Source organism: Macrotis lagotis, chromosome 1 (assembly GCF_037893015.1).
Source record: "Macrotis lagotis isolate mMagLag1 chromosome 1, bilby.v1.9.chrom.fasta, whole genome shotgun sequence".
NCBI classification, from domain to species: Eukaryota; Metazoa; Chordata; class Mammalia; order Peramelemorphia; family Peramelidae; genus Macrotis; species Macrotis lagotis.
Window position 1 is genome coordinate 769,268,128 of NC_133658.1, and position 21,962 is coordinate 769,290,089.

A 21,962-nucleotide genomic window follows, 5' to 3' on the forward strand; every position below is an offset into this window, starting at 1 on the left:
TCCTTCTATTTTAAATTTTGTCCCATAACCATTTAATAATTTAACTTTACTTTACTAAGCATAGGTTGAGATATTAGGAAGGTGTAGTCATTCAGAATTCTAGTTCATGTGGATTGAAATTTTACAAATTGTAGTTGCAGTCCATGCTCCTTCACCCCTCAACTCTCATAGCTTGATAAAGTATATCTCAACATGAATCAGAAGAAACCAATCCATGTCAGAATGTTAGAGACAAAAATCAAAGTGCATAGGAAAAACAAAACAAAATAGCATATGGGGCTTGAAAATCCCAATCTCTCAAGAAAAAAAATCAATTTAACATGTGATGCATTTCAATCTCAACAATTTACCTAGTCAAAATGAGGACCCGCCCAAGATGATTTATCTTGTTTCAGCCTTTAACATGGGAAAATATTGACAAATGTGCTATTTAATATGGTATAAAGAGGGTTAGGGGAAAATATTTAGTGTAAATATTGCTTTTAAATTTCAAACAAAATATTGCCTAAGGCAATCAGGCAAAATTTCAAATTTTATTAGAGAATTTTTCCTTGGAATTAATGAATGAATTGAAGAATGCCACTTTTGCACATCCCTCTATTAGGAAATCACTAATTAATACCCATTCAGTATCTTATTCTTAGATAGGCTAGGAATACAAATTTAAAAAATGAAAGAATTAACCCCCAAATGATTTAATTTTCTAATGAAGAGATGATAAATATATGTATAATATGCATTTATATATATATATATATATATATATATATATATATAGAGAGAGAGAGAGAGAGAGAGATATATCCACATCTAGATCTATCTATATCAATCTCTATTTATAGTTTAATAATATATATTATATGTTACTTAAATATATACACACATACATATTATATATATTAAAAATACATAAATGGTTAATACAAATTAGTGTGGGAACGAAGATACTAACAGGTTTTTTTTTGAGGGGTAGGGGTGGAGATGGGATCATGGAAGAAACTTTAAAGTAGTTTATTATATGAGATAGAAGTAAAGAAAGATTACATTTCAGATATAGATTATGTGAAACTTCAAGGTTCCAAGACAGAAGATTATGCATTGTATGTCAAAAAATGGAGAGAACAGTTCAGTTTGCCTTGAAAACCAAATGTATACATGAGAGCAACCTTCAGTGAGGCCAGAAAATTAGATTAATTCTAGATTGTATGGGGCCTCAAAAGCTAATGCAGATATTTTCTCCTAGAGTCAATCTGTACCTAGAGTTAATTGAATGGGGTCAAGTGTGGGGTCAAAAAATTGCTTTGGCAGCCATTTTAGACTATAGTAGGGAGAGACTTGAAATAAGAAAATCATGCAGGACACTATAGAAATAATCAGATTGAGAGGTGATGAGGATTTGAACCTCATTAGTGTGAGTGGAGAAAAAAGGTCATTTCTAAATCATGTGTGGAAAGTATAAATGACAAAATCTGATCTCTGATTAGATATGTTCATCATTTGTACTGTGCTGTTTGATTCCCATTTTTAGTTCATTTCCTGTTATTTACTGTTCCCCTCAAAGTAAATATTCATTGCTTGGAAGTTCTCAGTTTCTCCCCACTTCAGACCACATGATAGCTTATCCAACTTAGACAAGTCCATTGACCATAAATTTTTCTCCAAGATATTGAAATATTATCTCTTAAATCTATAATTTGCCCCTAGTCTCCCAGATTTTCTTTGTTCTCCCAATATTATTAATCCATTTTTGACTTCTCTTTCCTCCCTTCAATATCTTAACATAATAGTCATGCATTCCAGGGGTTGGAGCCAAGATGGCAGTATGAAGGCAGTATTTCCCAGGAAACTCCTTCCCCCAAAACTCCAAAATCCATCAAATTATAACTTTAGCCAAAATTTAGAGGGGCAGAACCCACAGAAAGCCTGAGTTATACATTTTCCTAGTCCAAGATAGCTTAGAAGTTCCCTGGGAAAGGTGTGTTTCACCAGGACCAGGGTTTGGAAAAAAGCCCTGGCCACAGCTACCAGTGTAGCCCAACCCAGCCCAGCACAGGAATCACTGAGAACAACTTGAAGGGAAGGTGAGAGAACTCTGCAGCTCCAGAATGAATGTAGAGTGAGGAGCACTGGCCTCAGAGCAGCCCTGTGGTGAGAATCTGCAGCAGGAATCTGGGGAGACCTGCCTGCACTTCCAGAGCACAGCCCACTGCCAGTAAGGCAGTTAGGGGAGATTGCAGAAATATCTCTGCTCTCCCTGTGTTTGCCCACACTCAGATCCAGGTTGTAGTTTGGCCTTCTATACAGGACCTCCTCACAGATCCAGGGCAGAAGGGAGTGCCTGTGGTCATCTACATATCAAAGCACAGGCAAGAAAACATTAGACCTTGGAGGAATAAAGGTCCTAGTGGGATGTCCCCCCAAAGCTCCCAAAGTGGACATTCCAATAATACTCCAAAAACTCAGGAAGCACCCCAAAACCAGGCACAGGCTGGGGATATGAATAAACAGAGAGAAAAGAGGAACACCATTGAGAAATTCTTTGTCTATGATCCCAAGAAGGATCCAAATACTCAAACTGAAGATGAGGAAGTATAAGCTCCTTCATCTAAAATCTCCAAGAAAAACTGAAGTTGGGCTCAGGGTATGACAGAGCTCATAAAAGATTTTGAAAATCAAGTAAAGGAGATAGAAGAAAAATTGGGAAAAGAAATGAGAGAGATGCAGGAAAAACATGAAATAGTAGTCAGCAGCTTAGTCAAGGCAATCCAAAAAATGCTGAAGAAAATAACATGTTGAAAACCAGCATAGGTCAAATGGATAAAACATTTCAAAAAGTTATTGAGGAGAAGAATGCTTTATAAAGCAGAATCAACCAGATGGAAAAGGAGATAAGAAAATTCTCTGAGGAAAACAAATCCTTCAGATGTAGAATGCAGCTAAAGGAAGCTGATGACTTGATGAGAAGTCAAGACACAATATTTCAAAACCAAAAGAATGAAAAGTTAGAAGAAATGTGAAACATCTCATTGAAAAAGCAACTAATCTGAAAAACAGATTCAGGAAAGATAATTTAAAAATTATTGGGATACCTGAAAGTCATGATCAGGAAAAGAGCCTTGACCTTAATTTTTAAAGAAATTTTACAGGAAAATTTCCCTGATATCCTAGAAGCAGAGGGCAAAATATAAATTGAGAAAATCCACCAATCTCCCCCAGAAAGAGATCCCCCCAACAAACCCCCAACTCCCAGGAATATAATAGCCAAGTTCCAGAACTCCCAAGTCAAAGAGAAAATATTACAAACAGGCAAAAGGACACAATTCAAATATCATGGAGCTGTGGTCAGAATCACACAGGACTTAAAAGCAACTATATTAAGGGTTTGTAGGGCTTTGTATATAACATTCTGGAAGACAAAAGAGCTTGGAATGCAACTGAGAATTGACTACCCAACAAAACTGAACATCTTCTTCCAGGGGAAAAGATAAGACTTTCAATGAAATGGTAATTTCAAATGCCCTTGTTGAAACTACCAGAAAGTTTGACCTTCAAATACAGGACTCAGGTGAAGCATAGAAAGCAGAGGAGAAGGGTAAAATATGAGAGACTTAATGATGAACTGCATACATTCCTGCATTGCAATTTGACACTGATAATACTCATATGAAAGTTCTCATTTAATAGAGCAGATAGAGGAGCTTTTATAGATGAAGCACAGGAGAGAGCTGAATTTGAAGATATAATATATTGTAAAAATGGAATCAGTGGCTAAAAAGGAAATGCACTGGAAGAGAAAGGAGATGTGGAATAGGCTAAGATGTTTCATATAAAATATATTATTGTTTTTACAATGAACTTTTGCAATGATTTGGAAGGGGGGGAAGGCAAGGAGGAATGAGGGAACTTTTACTCTCATCAGAAATGTCTCAGAGAGGAAACAGCATATACATTCAATAGGGTATAGACAACTAGAGTAAAAAGGAGAGTAGGGGGAAAGGGAAGGAGAGGATGTAGGTGATAGAGGGGAGGTAGATCATAGGAGAGAATAGTCAGATATAACACATTTTCTTGTTTACTTCTTGCAAGGGACTGGGATTGGGTGGCCTGTCCAGGACCATGGTGCCAGATGGTTCCTGGGTCTCAGGGGTGGTATGTGTGCTCTGGGCCTCTTGGTCTCAGGGCTGGTGATCAGTCTGCTGAGCCACTCAGCTACCCTACAGCACATTTTAGAAGAGGTACAGAGTGAAAAGAGAGAGAAAATATAATATATGATAGTGGGGAGGAATGGATGGAGGGAATTACTATCAGCAACAGCAACAGTGGAAAAATATGGAAGTAACTTTTATGATGGACTTATAAAGAATGTGATCCATCCAAGATAAATCTGATGGTATCAGAACACAGCCTGAAACACACTTTTCTCTTTCCTTTACTTTATTTCTCATGAAGGTCTATATTTTTGGGGTGGAGGGGGTATTATATTTACTCTTAAGCAAGAATATTTTAGTAATGTATAAAAAAAATCACTTGTACAAAAATATTCATAGCATCTCTGTCCGTGGTGGCAAAGAATTGGAAATTAAGTAAATGTCCTTCAATTGGGGAATGGCTTAACAAAATGTGGTATATGTAAGTGATGGAGCACTATTGTTCTATTAGAAGCCAGGATGGGAATTCAGGGAAGCCTGCAAAGATTTGCATGGACTTATGCTGAGTGAGTTGAGCAGAACCAGAGAAACATTGTGCACCCTAGCAACAACATGGGGGTGATGACCAGCCTTGATGGACTTGCTCATTCAATTAGTGCACACAATACTTTATTTTTCTTCCTTAAGGATATGATTTCTCTCTCATCACATTCAACTTAGGTCAATGTATACCATGGAAACAATGTAATGACTAACAGACTGCTTTCTGTGGGGGGGGTGGGAGGAGGGAAGCAAGATTAGGGGAAAAATTGTAAAAAATTCAAAACAAAAAGATGTATTTCTCTTTTTTAAAAACATAATCATGAATTCCAATAATGTACTCTCTTGCATCTTTCTATCTCTTGTCTCTTAATTATGTTCTCCAAATATCTTTCTCACAACACTTGCCATTAAATTTTATTATAATTCTCAGTCTTCTAAAAATTGATGAAGGATGTCATGATGACTTCTTTCAGAAGTCATTCATATTTCCTAAACATAAATGCACTCTTATTACAGTGCACTAATCTTAATTCAAAACAAATTGCATTGTTCCTGAATAATTCATCTTGCAGAAACTGTTCCAAAATGCCTCCCCATCTCCTGAATTTTACTGTATAATTCAATTTTCTCCTCTTTCTTCACTGTCCCCATCTCCCAATATGGAAAAGTAGCTTTATGACTAATGTGGTCTCAAGACATTTTTCATTGAGCTTTCTAACTCTGCTCTTATGTTGACGTTTATTGATTGCTGAATGAGTAAGTGTATACTCATCTAATCTCAACATAGTTGCTGTTCCTGATGTTTCTCTCCTGAATAGTGGTATCTGCATTGTTTCTTGCATATACCCCTTCTTCTGTAGACAGCTGGTTGGCATTGTGGATAGAGAACTGAAATGGAAATCTGACCTCAGATACCTTCTAGCTGAGTGACCCTGAGTAAATAACTTACCTGTTCTGCCTCTATAAAGTTATCTGGAAAAGGAAATGACAAATTTCTCCAGTATCTTTGCCAATAAAATTCCAAAGGGAATCATAGAAAGTGGGAAACAACTGAAAAATGACCAAAAAACAGTAACTCTATTTCTATTTTCAAAGTCTTGTTAATGGAATAGCAATTATATGACTAACTTTGCTTCTGAAAAGGTCAATTCAATTGACTTATTACTTCAACATTAAATTGTTCTTTCATTATATCATTCTCAGATATATGTTGTTTCCTTATAGGAATGTAAACTCCTAGAGGGTAGATATCTCGTGTTTAATACATTTGGATATCCAGAGGCTTGAACAGTGCCTCCTCTACAATTACTTTCCTTCTGTTCTTTCCTTTCTCATAGAAACTATCTATTATACTATATCTTCTCTTTTTCAGATCTCCAAATTTCTCTATGTTTTCAGCCTTATTCTTTTAATATAATTTACTTTGTATTTTATTTTTTCCAATTACAGGTAAAAGATATTTTTAACAGTTGTTTCAAAGCTTTAAATTCCATATTCTCTTATTTTGTCTCACCACACACCCCTCAATAAAAAGGCAATTTAATATATGCTTTGCAAAATGTATAGTTATATAATTACACATTTTCATATTCATTATGTCATAAAAGAAAACAGACTAAAAAAAGCCTCATAAAAATAAAGTCCAAAGAAATACACTTCTGACACCATCTGTTCTTTCTTTGGGCATGAAAAGCATCTTTGCTCATAATTAAATGATTCGGAGTTATATTGGATCGTTGCATTACTGAGAATTGCTAAGTCATTCATGGTTAATGGTTTTATGATGTTATTGTTACTTATATACAGTATATTACCCTTTTCATAAGTTCATGTATGTCTTTATAGGTTTTTCTGATGGCACTGAGCTTATCATTTCTTATCATACAATAATATTCCATCACATTCATATCCCAACAATTTGTTTAGTTATTACCCAATTAATGGGCATCCTTACAATTTCCAACTCTTTGCCAGTAGAAAAAAAGCTGCTATCCATAATTATCCATTCATATGGATATTTTACCAGTTTTTCAAAATCCCATTTTGGATCAGACCTATTAGTGGTCCTTTAGGACAAAGGGTATAAGCAGTTTTATAGCCTTTGGGCATAGTTCTAAATTACTCTATAGAACTGGTTGAATCAATTCACAACTCCACCAGCAGTATATTAATGTCCCATTTTTCCACATGTCAACCAGGGTTTGTCATTCTCTCTTTCTGTTGCATTAGCAGATCTAATAGGTATGAGGTAGTAACTCATAATTCTTTCAATATTCTCTAATTAATAGTAATTTAGAACATCTCAAATCACTTTGATCTCTTCATCTGAAAACTGTCCATATCTATTTGTCATTTATCTATGGGGGATTGGCTCTTCCTTTTAAAATTTTGACTCATTTCTTTATATATTTGAGAAATGAGTCCTTTAACAGAGAAAATTGCATTGATATTTTTCTCACTTATGATTGCTTTTTCCTCCATCCTGTCCCCCTCCCATTTATTCTATTCTCTGTCTCCTTTCAATCTTTCCTTTTTCAAAAGAATTTTGCTTCTGACTAGCTGCTCTATCAGTCTGTCCTCTTTCTATCACTCCTTCCTTCTTTTCCTCTTATAGTCTGTCCCTTCTACTTTCTTGACAGGTAATATAGATTTCTATATCTAAAAGAATGTTTGTTATTCCCTCTTTGAATCAATTCTGATTAGAACAAGGGTCACTTATTTCTTTCCATCTCCCCTTCCTTTTCATTATAAAATATATATTTTTGTATCATTTTGCAAGATAATTTGTCCCCTTCTATTCTTTTTATTATCAAGTTCATTCCTCTTTTTTAATGCCTTAACTCTTTTTAGAATTAATTCCTCTATAGTCAACTCATATCTGTATGCTTTATATATATATATATATATATATATATATATTTATATACATATATTTATATATATACACACTTAAACTGTTCAAGTAATGAAAAAAACTTTTTTCCTTTTTCCTTTTTCATATCAATATTATTATTCCAAGTAGGGGTATAAACCTTTTAACCTTGTCACTGTAGATTCAGTAACTCCCAAGGCCTTCTCCTGGTTTGTCAGGGCCTGGTCTGCATTGGCGTAGCATGTCCTGGATTGTGTTCCACTCTCACTTGGTGCCACAGATTTTCCTGCTAATTTTTCCAGTAGTCCTAACCTGAAAAAATATGTAATTGCATTGTTGAGGGTTCTGCTAGTCCAGAATTTGTTTAAAGCCATTTTTATTGGTATTTGGATGGATTCAGAGGAGAGTTCGGCGAATTCTCTCCCTTTACTCCGTGATCTTGACTCCTCATATTTAATATTGACTCTTTCTTTTCATCATTTGTTTGCATCCCTCTCATTTCTCTTCCTAATTTTTTCTCTACTTCTTTAATTTGATTTTCACTTAACTTTTTTTTAATTCATCCATGGTCTGAAAGAAGTTCATAATTTACTCATAGGCTTTGGATGTTGGAGTTTTGATTTTGCTCTCTTCTGAATATGTATTTTGATCTTCCTTGTCTTTGTAGTAACTTTCTATTGCCAGAATTATTTTATGTTTTCTGTTTATTTTTCCAGTCTGTTTCTTTAATTTTAACTCTTTGTCAAAGTGGAGCTCTGCTTCTAAGGTGAGTTTGCACTGTGTATAGCTTCAGGGAATTTTTGATATTTGTTTTTTTCCCAATTACATTTAAATGTTTTCCAGCATTAATTTTTTTTGAAAAATTTTGAGTTCCACATTTTCTCCCTTTTTCCCTTCCTTCTTCTCGGATGTAGATAGTGCATGTATAATTATGTCAAACATATCTCCATATTAGTTAAACTGTGAAAGAAGAATTAGAACAAAAGAAAAAATAAAGTGAAAATAATATGGTTTGCTCTATATTCGGACTCCATAATTCCAGATGTGAATGACATTTTCCAACAGAAGTCTTTTAGAATTGTCTTTGATCATGTGTTGCTGAGAAAAGTCAAATGGATCATGGTTGATCATTATACAACGTTGACATATACAATGTTCTCTTGTTTCTGTTCACTTTTCTCAGCATCAGTTTATAGAAGTCTTTCCAAGTTTTTCATGGGGTTTTTCATCTGTTTTCAGAGATATTTCTAGAAACCTGTAAGTTTTGAATTATTACAAAGTGGTATGGTCCAATGAGAGGTGTGTTTACTACTTTCCTGTCCTGTGCTCTGGTCTATGAGTGACCACAAGCATTCTTTCCTGCCCTATAACTGTGATGAAGGTTCTTGTTTCACTGCAACTGCAATCTCTTGTTTCTAGTTCTCCTCCTCAGACTGGGACTGTTTCTCAGGACTAGAAAAAAGATGTGAGTATTGGAAAAGCAATGGCATCCTGCCCCTTTGTCAGCAGAGTTCCCCCAAATTTCTGTGTGATTTAGGTGTTCAAGCCCCCTTATCATCGGTGGTCAGAGAGCTGGTAAAGCAACTACTCCTGCTGCTGTCTCAGAGGCTCCCAAGGTCTATTTACGTTTCTGTGGCCTGAACTTTACCTGTGCTGGCCTATGTTCCACTCTCACCATGTGTGGCAGACCTTTCCTCTCGACCTTCTAAATTGTCTTTCCCAGGAAAATTATTTAATCCCATTTTGTGGATTTTGCCACTTCATCAGTTGTTTTGCAGCAACATTAAGTGTTCAGAGGGATTTTAGGGAGAGTTCAGGTGAATAGCTGCTTTTTCTCAGCCATCTTGGATTTACCTCCTACCATTATTTTAAACTTTTCTTTTGATCTTAGGAAAGGAAATGGTCCTCCATTTTAAATTCTAAATTTGTTTTTAACATTCTCCCTCTTACATTTATTAGTACTTTCCTGAATTAAGCATATGAAATTTCTTCTCTTTCTTCTATCTCCTATTTTCTCTCCATGTCTCTCTGTCTCCCTCCTCCTCCTCCTCCTCCTCCTCCTCCTCCTCCTCCTCCTCCTCCTCCTCCTCCTCCTCCTCCTCCTCCTTCTTCTTCTTCTTCTTCTTCTTCTTCTTCTTCTTCTTCTCTGTCTCTCTCTCTGTCTCTGCCTCTCTGTCTCTCTCTGTCTCTGTCTGTCTGTCTGTCTCTCTCTCTTACTTTCCCTTTCCTCTCAAATTGTGTCTTTTGCCTATTCTCTCTACAATCATGTTCAGGGGTGTCTTTCAGAGGATAAAAACTCTCTTTAATAGGCTTTAGAAATGTTTGTCACCTTATCACTATCACTCCCTCAAAAGACCTCAGCTTTTTAACTCCTTGTCTGTTCAAACCACATCATTCTATATAAACAGTTCCCTAAAAATCACAATAAATACCTTTTAATGGTCATTCAGTGTAATTTCTTAGTCATCATCTATTTTGACTTATTGATAGCTTTTTAAATATCACTGATGACTATATCATCCTTCTTTGTTTTCTTTTTAATTTGATTTGGTTGGTGTTGCTTTTCATAGATTGTGCTATAATTAACACTGTAGTGATCCTCTGACCAGCAGGGAATCCATTCAGATCTGGAGAGAAAAGGAAACACACATACAGTCAGGTGGGGAATGTCAGCAGGAAGTCTGACAGAGACAGTTTATTGAAAAAAGTTTTTTTATAGAAGAAAACCACAAAATTAGCATACAGGATGAAAACAATGATGTAACTTTGTTATGAGCAGGAATTAACCCAGCAGGGTGTGACCCAGGTCAAGAAGTACAGGAATAGGGCTTATCTAATAGTGATGCCATGAATGATGCAGTTGCATTATGAAATCAGAGTTCTGTGGAAGCTTTCAGCTCAAGGATTACCAGAGCTTAGGTTTTCCTGGCCATAACTAGCCTCTTGACCCCAAACAAAGTATTCTTTTTTTTTTTTTTTGAGGCAATCAGGTTTCAATGATTTGCCAAGGGTCACACAGTTATTAAGTGTATGAAGTTGGATTTGAAATCAGGTCCTCTTGATTATTGGGTCAGTACTCTATCCACTATACCACTTTCTGGCTCCTTACTTTTTTTTCAACCTTTGTTTCAATTATGTGCATAATCATGGTAAAGTTAGAAAACCTTAGAGGTGTTATGGGAGAACAATTACATTAATATATTCTTTGTTGACTTTTAAATGTGTATGACTAGCACAGAGAGCAATCTGCAAATATTTACTAAAATTTTATAAATACACAAAAATGGACTAAACAATTCACTGCTTGATTTAGCTAAGAAGCTGTTATTTTTTAATTCAAAAGCAATTGAAAAAAGAGGAAAAGATCCTATATTTTTAAAGATATTTATGGCTACATTTTTTGGTGGCTATTAAAGCTGGAACATAAGAGGATATTCATCAGTTAAGTAATGGCTAAGTAAGAAAGGATATAAAAGATATGAGAGGGACAGCTAGGTGGCACAGTGGATAGAGCACTGGCCCTGGAGTCAGGAGTACCTGAGTTCAAAACAGGCCTCAGATGCTTAATAATTACCTAGTTGTGTGGCCTTGGGCAAGCCGCTTAACCCCATTGCCTTGCCAAAAAAATGATCTGAGAATACCTAAATGATACAAAGTGAAATAAAATAAAATAATAATAACTCATATTATAACATTAATATTGCAAAAATAAATTAATGTAAAGATTTTCACTAATTGATAAAGAATAAATTGAATAAAATAAATATAGCATATAATAAAACTAATACAAATCATCTTAGAAAACCATTAAAAATATGATCACCAAAATGACCCTTTATTATTCCAGGGAATAGATGATGAAGCAAATTAACCATAGGAGAGTGCTGAAGGGATAAATATATACATCTTTGTGCATGTTTATAAACAATATGCAAATGTATACCATACATGTATGACTGTCTAGATATAATTTGTAATTTTATATAGGGATTAATATATTGATGTATTTTTATAAGTTATTCTTGTTTATTATAAGAAAGTTTTTTCTTTTCATTTATTTCCATTGAAGTTGGAGTAGGAGAGAAACAATAGATCAGTTTAAAAAATAGTGAAATAGGATGTACCACACCATACATACACAAAGGAAGATAATATGCACTGTATTATTAGTTTTTCTCAAATGTTTTACTTTATTATATTATTAGAGAAATTGGAATAATCTTAAATATTCATAATATAAAACAAAATACATCAATAAGCAGAACAATATTGCAGGAAGAAAGCAAATGTTCTCTAAGACTGAATTTACTGTTATTGTGGTTTTTGAGTCTTTTCAATCATGTTTCAACCTTCATCACCTTCATTTACCATTTTCTTGATAGAGAAAGATACTTGAGTAGTTTGCTATCTTCTCCATTTCCTTTTACAAATGAGAAATATAGGCAAACAGGATTAAGTGACTTACCAAGGATCATACACTAAGTAGTTATGTGAGAGTAGATTTGAATTCAAGAACTCCTTAACTTTAGGTCCAGAACCTTGTCCATTGTTTCACCCAGATACCCATGAATTAGGAGCAGATTCAAATAATTACTTGAGGCATGAAAGTGACAGTTGCAATGATCATAAGAAACCTAGAAATCATGCAAAAAGAAAATCAGTTAAAGGAACTGAAGAAAAGAAAAGAGTAGGCTTTATTTTATCATGAAACCTACTGCTGTAAGTTGAAGGGTTGTCTTTAAAAATAATTTAAAAAATTAATGAAAGTTTATGAAAAAATGTTAGAAACATTCAATTTATTTTAACATGAAGTAGAGCCAAGAGTTATAAGAGATGAATCTTTGGAATCATTATTTTATTCTACAAAGACTATTATCTTTAATTTAAAAGATGTCATTTTATTATGTAATTCTGGTATATCTCATACTTTGTTTTTCTTCCTTGAGGATATGATCTCTGTCTCATCACATTTAACTTAGGTCAATGCATAGCATGGAAACAATGTAAAGACTAACAGACTACCTTCTGTGGTGGGTGGGGGGAGGGAAGCAAGATTAGGGGAAAAATTGTAAAATTCAAATAAATAAAATCTTCCAAAAATAATGCAAAAATGACTTATCTTTCCCTTCAGTTCAAAAGAAAAAGATGCTACTTTGGTATTATGATATTCTTATCTCTGGAGTCAATATTTTCATTTTTGTGCTGTATGATATTATTTCTCAGGGTGCTTTTTTAAATGATTCTTTGATTATCCCTAATCATATCCCTCTACCTCCCATTTTTCTGTTCCTAGTACTATCTTATTTTGAAGTATTGAGTGTTAAAATATTCCAAACCATACCTGAATTATAATATGCTTTCAAAGTATACTAAAAATTCATCATACAACATTTTCTGGGGGAAAAACAAGAAGAACAGCAATAGAAGCAAAAATTCCAAAAGGTAAGAATCTAAAATTGAATATTCCATTTCAGAAATGACTTAATTGTTAATAAGATTTCCCATACCTTAGACCAAAATGTTCAACTTCCTCTCAATTATATTTCTGATTTATTGGAAGAAAAATAAGAAATTTTGTAGCTCTTCCAAATCATCACCCTTCAAAATGATTGAATTTAAATAATGAAATTTCCACCCAAGTCATCTATTCTCAAAGCCAAGCACTACTACCTCTTTAAATCCAATTTCATTTGGTATTATTTTCTTTGCTTTCATCCTTTTTGGCATACTCTTTTGAATATTCAACAGCTTATGAATAATTTTAATGATGTGGTTCAAAAATTGTATAATTATTCCAGATGAGTATTTTTCAGGGTAGAGTAGTATTAGAAAATCACCTTCCTAGTTCTGAATACTATATCTTTAAGCAAAATTTCATACCAGTAAATTTTTTTGGTTGGCTTATTATATTGTTATTTAGCGATAATGATTCAGAATAAAAGAAAACACTTCTTTACAAATATCTTTAAGACATTTTCAGTTTTGGCATATTATTTGAAATATAAATAACAAAAATGAGTAGGGCAATAAAATATTTATCAAGGTATAATTTGTCCTCAGAGTAATGATTCAATACTTCTGTATTAAATTGATATTCATCTTTTTAGTCATGAAGTCAATGAGAGACAATTTTACCTACATTTAGCATTGATTTCAGAGTGTGAGATTAATCTTTATTGTCAAAATTCCCTTTTCCTCACCCTTCATATCTAATCAGTTTCCAACTCTTACTGTTTTTACCTGAGCAAAACCATTAATTTTTGACTACTCTCTACTTACCACACCACAAGTATTTTTCTTCAATTTTTTGAATTGTGTTTACTTTTCAAGACCACTTCAGAGTTTTCTTGGCAAAGATATTAGATATTTCCTTTTCCAGCTCATTTTATAGATGAAGAACTGAGGAAAATGATTACAAGTGTGGCACTGTATGCACTGAGCTATCTAGATGATCTATACCACTAGAGTAATATGGTCATTGTTTCATAGCTAATGCCACTTACAGATCCTTAGAACATCAGAATATACAACTGGAAAAAAATCTTAGAGATCTTTTCATCTGAGCTCCTCATTTGACTGTTTAGGAAATTGGAGTCAAAAGGAGATAAATTGTTCATGGTTAGACTGGTAGTTATGGATGTTTATGCAATGGAAGAGCCTCAATTGGAACTCAAGTCCTCGGAATCGTATTCCTTTTCTCCCTTCTTTATCTTCTCTTTATTTCATTATATCTAAAGTAGCCAAGTTCAATCAGAAACCTTTGATTTCTTTTCCCATTGTCTTTTTGCAAAATATAAATATAAACTCCTTATACTGGCAGTTAAAGTCTTCAATTACCTGACTTTAATATTGTGTTTCAAGATGTTTACAGTCTATGTCTGTTAATCTTAAATTCTAGTCAATTTGTACTAACAACTCTACTTATATCTTTTAGAATTCTTAACTGAGTTTATTCATTCACATAGGGTGCTCAACATGCTTGTTGTAAACTACCTCTATATAATCTCCAATATGACAGTATCTACTTTTTTGGACACAGTTTAGGGGACACTTCTCAGATTAATCCTTCCCTAATCTCTGCTCCTTCCTTCTATTTGAAACAAGTCATTTCCCCTCAAATATCTTATAGCACTTTCCATTGTATGGGCAAATAATACATTCAGTGAAATGAATACCTGTATTAGAATTTGCACTACTCAAAGTTATGATTTTGTTTTTGTTTTTGTTTTTGGTTTTTTTGTTTTCTTTTTTGCAAGGCAAATGGGGTTAAGTGACTTGACCAAGGCCACACAGCTAGGTAATTATTAAGTGTCTGAGACTGGATTTGAACCCAGGTACTCCTGACTCCAGGGCCAGTGCTTTATCCACTGCACCACCTAGCCGCCCCCAAAGTTATGATTTTGTAAAAGATATTTGTTGGCTCAAATCCATTGGGATTATAGAGAAGGAATTTAAATAATGTGACCATTCCACAGAATTATTCATACTCTCCTGGCATTTCCTATATATTTATTTGTATTTTCGATTGCTGTTTTCTTCCATTATTAATTTGTAACAATTTGAAGGATGAATTACTTTTTAATTTTACTTTTTCAATTATTTGACGAATAGTAAGCAATTATTAGATTTTTTTAAATAGGAAAAACAAACAAATTCGTCTCTCTTGTACCTTATCAAACCCTGTCAAAAGAAAGCAAAAACTTGTTATAAGCACAATTAAACAATCAGAATTATGGGTAAATATTTATTTGTAGAGATGTAGATATTTGTAGAGATGTAGAGATTTATTTGTAGAGACAGAAAGAGAGGAGAGAGAGAGAGAGAGAGAGAGAGAGAGAGAGAGAGAGAGAGAGAGAGAGAGAGAAACACAGAGAGAGAAACAGAGAGAGATTCTGCACTTTTGAGATTTCCCAATTTATCTAATATGGAACCTTTGGAATTTTCTTTTGTGTGTGCCTCTTTTGGTCAACTGCTTATACCACAAAAATTGTGAGCCTAGGCAAGATGCTTTCTTCTGAGAACTTTATGGCAGCACTTTTTTTCAGTATCTCCTATCTCATGCATCTAGGCTGGGTGCCATGAATTAAACAATTGAGAAAAGAGTGATTTATTTTACCCTCTTTGCTCTTTTATACCCCAGCTCCAAGAAATGGGTCAGGGGTTTATTTTTTTGTTTGTTCTCAATTTCAGTGGTAGTGGTGATTCCCCACTGAACATGGGATTGTGCCAGGGCAACTTTGGAATCAAATTACAGATGAAGGGAACCCAGTCAACCAGCTCAGTATAGAAATCCTGAGAAGCTAGGATTGCTGGAATTCAAACCAGAAAGTGGGGTTTGAATATGAAACTGGAAGAGATTTTTATGAAGCAAGCTACTATGTCAACCTAAATCTCTGCCTCTGTCCAGAGATGGAGGAAAGAGGGAGAAGAATTATGTCTTTCTCATGTTACACCATTAAGTTTGTATATTGTAATTTTCATTTGAAATAAATCTTCTTGGGAGCTGGAGGAGGACGCTTTCTTTTTGAGATTTTTATGACAACATTTTTTTCAGTGACTCTCATCTCTTGTCCCTAGGTTGGGTGACCGTGAATTGAACAATTGAGAAAAGGATGATTTGCCTTCCTATTACACAAATAAGTTTGCATATTTCTAAGTATCATTTGAAGTAATTCTTTGTAAAAACTTCACCATTATATGTGAGATATATATATATATACATACATACCTGCATATATGTTTATTATGCACATATATTTGTTTCTTACTAACATATTATACTTCCAGTCATTTCTGATAAAAATACAGCTTTATGAAACTTTGAAGAAAAAATTCAGAAGTAAAGTGAAACAAAAGTAAACATGAACAATAAAGAATCATAATAGATTTTTACAATTTTTTTCTCTTTTTTTTTTTCACCTTTCCAGTCTATTTCTTCTTAAGGTGAGGTTCTGCACAAATCTGAAGAGAAGGGTATTTCTGTTGCTGCTCACTTGTGACATTTCAATATCATAGAGACAGCTAAGCCTAGGAATCTGTCCAAGTTAATCATTCTGCCGAAGTGGTGTGATCAGATGTTAAGAACTGATTATTACCGATTGTATGAGTGTTAAAAGTTCTTGCCTTTTTTTTTTTTTGTTTGTGAGAACAAGTTGAATGCCACTGGTTTATGTCATGATATTGGTTTCCCAATCAACTGGGAAAGTCTGCTTTTTTAGTGTCAGAATTGCACAGTACCCTTTGATCTGGGATTGCTATAGATATTATTCTTCATTTTTAGAGTATGCAAGAAACTGGAAATGAAATTCAATTTTGCTAATTGTATTCATTGTACTTGTTGATACTTGCTTCTGAACATGCTCTTTAGTTCATAGTCTAAGCTATATGGTATCTCCTTTAAAGGGGGGTATTTAGAGCTTGATAATAAATTGAAGATGCCAAAATCATCCACTGCATCCTGGGTCATCATCAGTTGTTCTGCCTTTTGTTTTGTCATTGAACTTAATTGTTAGAAGAAAGTGACATTGATGACTTTGTGCAACTCTGCATCAATTAAAATTAATTAATGGGCAAGTCCAGACATCACATTTTGATGTCTGTTGGTTTTCTCCAAAAGGTAAGATAAACAACAACAGACTGAAGAATATATCCTGCCTCTGTGACTTTTCAGTGTTTAGAAGTAGCTCAACTTAATTTAGTTCACCCATTTTTCCATATCTGGCATATTTAGTGTGCCCATTATAGGTTTATCTCCTTTTCTTCTGGTGCAAAGTGTTTATATTCATTGAAGTTGTCCCCTGATGATCAGTGCTATTTTAAAAAAACCTTATTTTTTAATGTTTTCTTGGATTTTTTCATCAGTATTTAGTCTGGTCATTTTCTGGACCTATTGGGAGGAGGTTTTTTTGTTTTTAATTTTGATGGGGAAGGGAAGATCATTGTCCATTCTGGTATTCTTTTATGTTGATTCCATCTCTAGTCTGGTAATTTTTCTTATTACAAAAATAAATATTATGAAAGTAATATAGTAAAACCCAATCTTTGATAAATCTGCTTTTAAACCAACAAAACCAATAGTAGATCTGAGCATTATACATATACACACACACAAAAAACACCCAAATCACATACACTTATGATAATGGCTCACATCAATTTTTTCTCTTATCCAATTAGAAAGTGGTGGCAGGCCACTGAATTAAGTTGCATTTTGGTTGAAACTAAAATCATTCAAAATAATTCTATGCACATATCCAAGACAGATAGACATTGAAATTAATTCATATGAATGGTAGATTGAAAGAGATATTTAGGACTCTAATGAATAAATTTAATAAAGATTTTTTTTAATTTAGTGACTATAAGTTAGCTTCTTGCAAATATTATCACCTTGGATCAAAATCAGCAATCCTTTCCATTTTGCTGTAACATTCTATGGTGTTCTAAATTTTTAAATGATATTTTATTTTTCCAAATACATGTATGAAAGTTTTTCAACATTCATCCATATGTCTATGTATTTTTTTAAGTTATAGAATTTTCTTCCAACTCCCCTTCCCAAACCCCACCCCTCAGCAGCAAACAATAAGGTTAATATTGTACATATATACATTTGTGTTAAACATCTTTATAGATTAGTCATTTTCATTAAGAGATTTTAGGATTAAGGAAAAGAAATGCATAAGAGATTTTTTTAAAAGTATATAGTGTTCATCAGATTCTGAAGGGTTTTTTGGTTTCATTTTGTTTTATTTTGTTATTCTTCCTCTGTATGGGGATAACATTGTCAATAGTCAATCTATGGCTTGAATTGCTGAGAGCAGTTACATCCATCAGGGTTGATGTATGTTCTAAATTTATTCATTTCTTTAAAACTCAGTTTGGTTTGACCTTTTCTGTGAAAGTTTTCCTAAACTACCCCTTGAATACCTATAGTACCTACTATTTATAAAAGACCCAGAACCTTTAATTATCTTTTTACCTATATTGTCTATCTCCTCAAATAGATTGCATGTTCCTTCAGGGCAGAAATAAGCTTTATATCCTTTATTTCCTGTATCACTGCATCCCATACTATTGCCAATTGTTTTAACTTGCCACTGGAATCCAATTGGCTTCATACAGTTCTGTCTCATTTGAATCCAATTCACTTAGAAGTCAAGACCTTGCCTTTATTATATCATTGGTTGTCTTTCAGAATGAAGAACAAATAAAAACTATTGCAATTCTATACCAAATATAGATTGGCTAATGGTGCTGATGAAGTTGATATTCATTTTTCATCTAGAAGGCTATACTGATTCTTTCACTATGAGAGCCTGATCAGTATTTAGAAACCATTATAAAAATAGTATTGTTAGAGTAATGCCTTAGGTAAAGACTGACATAATTGTGAGATGGCATCCTATTTGATTTTTAAAGTAAAAGTCACTGATTTTTTAAAGTTGAAAAAGACCTGAATTCAAGTTTCATATCTTATAAATGATAGTTGTATTATCAAGTTACCTTTCAGTGACTCTGACAGCTAAGATTTACCAGGCAATATTGATAAAAGGAATTTTTACTCCAACACAATGTCCTCATAGCATCAAACCAAGACATGTAATCTCTCTCTCTCAAAAATGATTAGTTAGACATCTTAAATAACTAGTACAGTAATTTAGTACAAAAAATAAAAATTATGCTCTTTTTTATCATCAGTCTGTCTTTGGCAATATTTTCCTTAGTGACCTTCTAGAAATCATTTAATCTTCTTGGTTTTTAGTTCTATAAAATGGAAAGTTTGGATGAGATGGCCTTAGAAGTCTCTTCTAGTCTTTGATCTCTGAATCTATGAAAACAATTCTAAGATTTATTTTTTAATATCTGAATTCCAAAGAATATAGTATGAAGGAATAGGTGCAACAGAGGACAAAAACTTATATTTCCTTTGTGTCATACTTTATTGGGAAGGGGTCTCTTCAATCAAATTCAAATATATTAACGAATATCCCTAAGCATTTACTAGTGGAAGGGACATATTTATTGAGGGAAATGCAAAAATAACCAAAACATAATGCATATCTTTAATGAGTTTACAGTCTTGTAAAGAAATGAGGGCAAAGAACTATAATACTATGTTATGGAATCTGGAGGAAGCAAAGACTTTTTTCAATGCATGCATTGTTTATGTGATCATCAATAACTCTCTGTATAGCTTAAGGCAAGAATCAATAAGAAGAGAAAGGAACTTGAAGGTTGAGGCAGTGAGTCTAATGTAATAGTCTTTGAAGTTAGAAGATGTAGACTTAGTTTCAGATTGGTCACTCTATTTTGGACCCTGGGGAGGTCTTGGTTCATACATATTTAGTTATCAAAGATGAAGAAATGAATAGAATAACCTGTATTTCTGGGTTGTGGGAAGACAGTGAAATTATTATAACTATTTACAAATTAGTTAACTGTTCCAATGGTTCTGGAAAGCATTTTGAAATTATGCCAAGTAAGAAACAAAAAAAGTCTACTTTGCAACAGATTCTACTTCTCAACATAGATAACTACTTCCTTTTCTGAGCTCATCATTGTTTCCTGTGGGTATTAATAATATATTTTCAACTTCAGCAGAAGTTTCTTAAGAACAGAGTTCATGTTCTACATTTCTAAATTCTAATACTGCCAATCAATCAATTCAAGCAGACATTTATGAATCACTAACATGGCAGGTTCACTTTTATATTTTAGGAATATAAACATATATACTACTACATTCATCAATTTTAGGACAAGAAAGGGATATTCAACTAATTAATTTGATTTATTGTTGATTAGAAATCATAGTAATTTTTTCAAGTGACCAAAACCTTTCAGGTCATGACCTACCACATAATTTCAATGGGATATATGATTTAACTGAAACATTTTTGACCCATATTAGTTGAAACAATAGAAAGACATCCTCTTTCATAATAATCTTTGAGGTCTGATTTATGGAAGTTTCATTATTCTTGTTCTGAAGGTTTGAGAATCTGAGGATTTTGTTTTAATTTTGCACTCTCCAAATCATTCCTATAAAGAAAAATAAAAACTATCTTTTGTAAGAAAAAATTAATTAAAATGTTTTAATTTTTTAAACAACTATTTTCTGGGGTATATTGGTATTTTAAATTAAAACACTTAGCCAGACATATTAAAATAACATTTTTCTAATAATAACTATAAACCACATTGCAGTAAGAATAAGTAATTCTATTATCTCAGCTGTCATCAGCATATCAACAATGTCTCATTACAAATGCTGATAATTGTATGAAATGCCTTTAAACTTGCATCATTTCTTTATTGTCTTCAATGCAAAGTATTGTTCTCTTCATAGCAATATCAAGCATCAATTTGAATGTAGGTGATACTGCTGAGGGACATTTGCATATTGGCTTACTTGAAATAAGGTTTTAAGTATCTCAGAATATATTAATGTAACAAAATAGCTCTTTTACTTTTAGACCTTATACTATAACCTGAAAAAAATTTGTGGATGTGATTAAGTTCTTTTTTTATTGATATTTTATTTTTCAAATAACATATTGTGAAAAATTTTCAACATTCATCCCCTTGCATATTTATGTTACATATTTTTCTTCCACCCTTCCTTCCCATTCCCTTCACCTAAGTGACAGTCTAGTAAAAGTTGTACATGTTAATTTGTGTTTGACATGTTTGATATTAACCATTTTATGTATGAGAAATTAGGACTAAGGAAAAGAAAGAAAACCATCCTATTGAAATTTGCTATGAGGTATTACTTTATATCTCTTAGACTGGCCAATAAGACCAGAAAGGACAATGATCAATATTGGAAGGGATATGGGAAATCTGGGACACTAATACATTGTTGGTGGAGCTGTGAACTCATCCAACCATTGTGTGGAGCAATTTGGAATTATGCCCAAAGGACAACAAAAATGTGCATATCTTTTGATCCAGCACCACCACTACTGGATTTATACCCTGAAGAGATGATGAAAAAAGTTAAAAACATCACTCGTACAAAAATTTTTTTTAATTTTTAATTTTGTTTGTGGTGGCAAAGAATTGGAAATCAAGTAAATGTCCTTCAATTGGGGAATGGCTTCACAAACTGTGGTATATTAATGTCACAGAACACTACTGTTGTATTAGAAACAAAGTGGGATGGGAATTCAGGGAAGCCTGGAGGGATTTGCATGAACTGATGCTGAGCAAGAGGAGCAGACCTACAAAAACATTGTCCATCCTAACAGCAACATGGGTGTGATGATCAAACTTGATGCCCTTGCTCATTTCATCAGTGCAACTATCAGGGACAATTTGGGGTTATCTGTGATGGAGCATACCATCTGTATCCAGAGAAAGAATTGTGGAATTTGAACAAAGACCAAGGACTA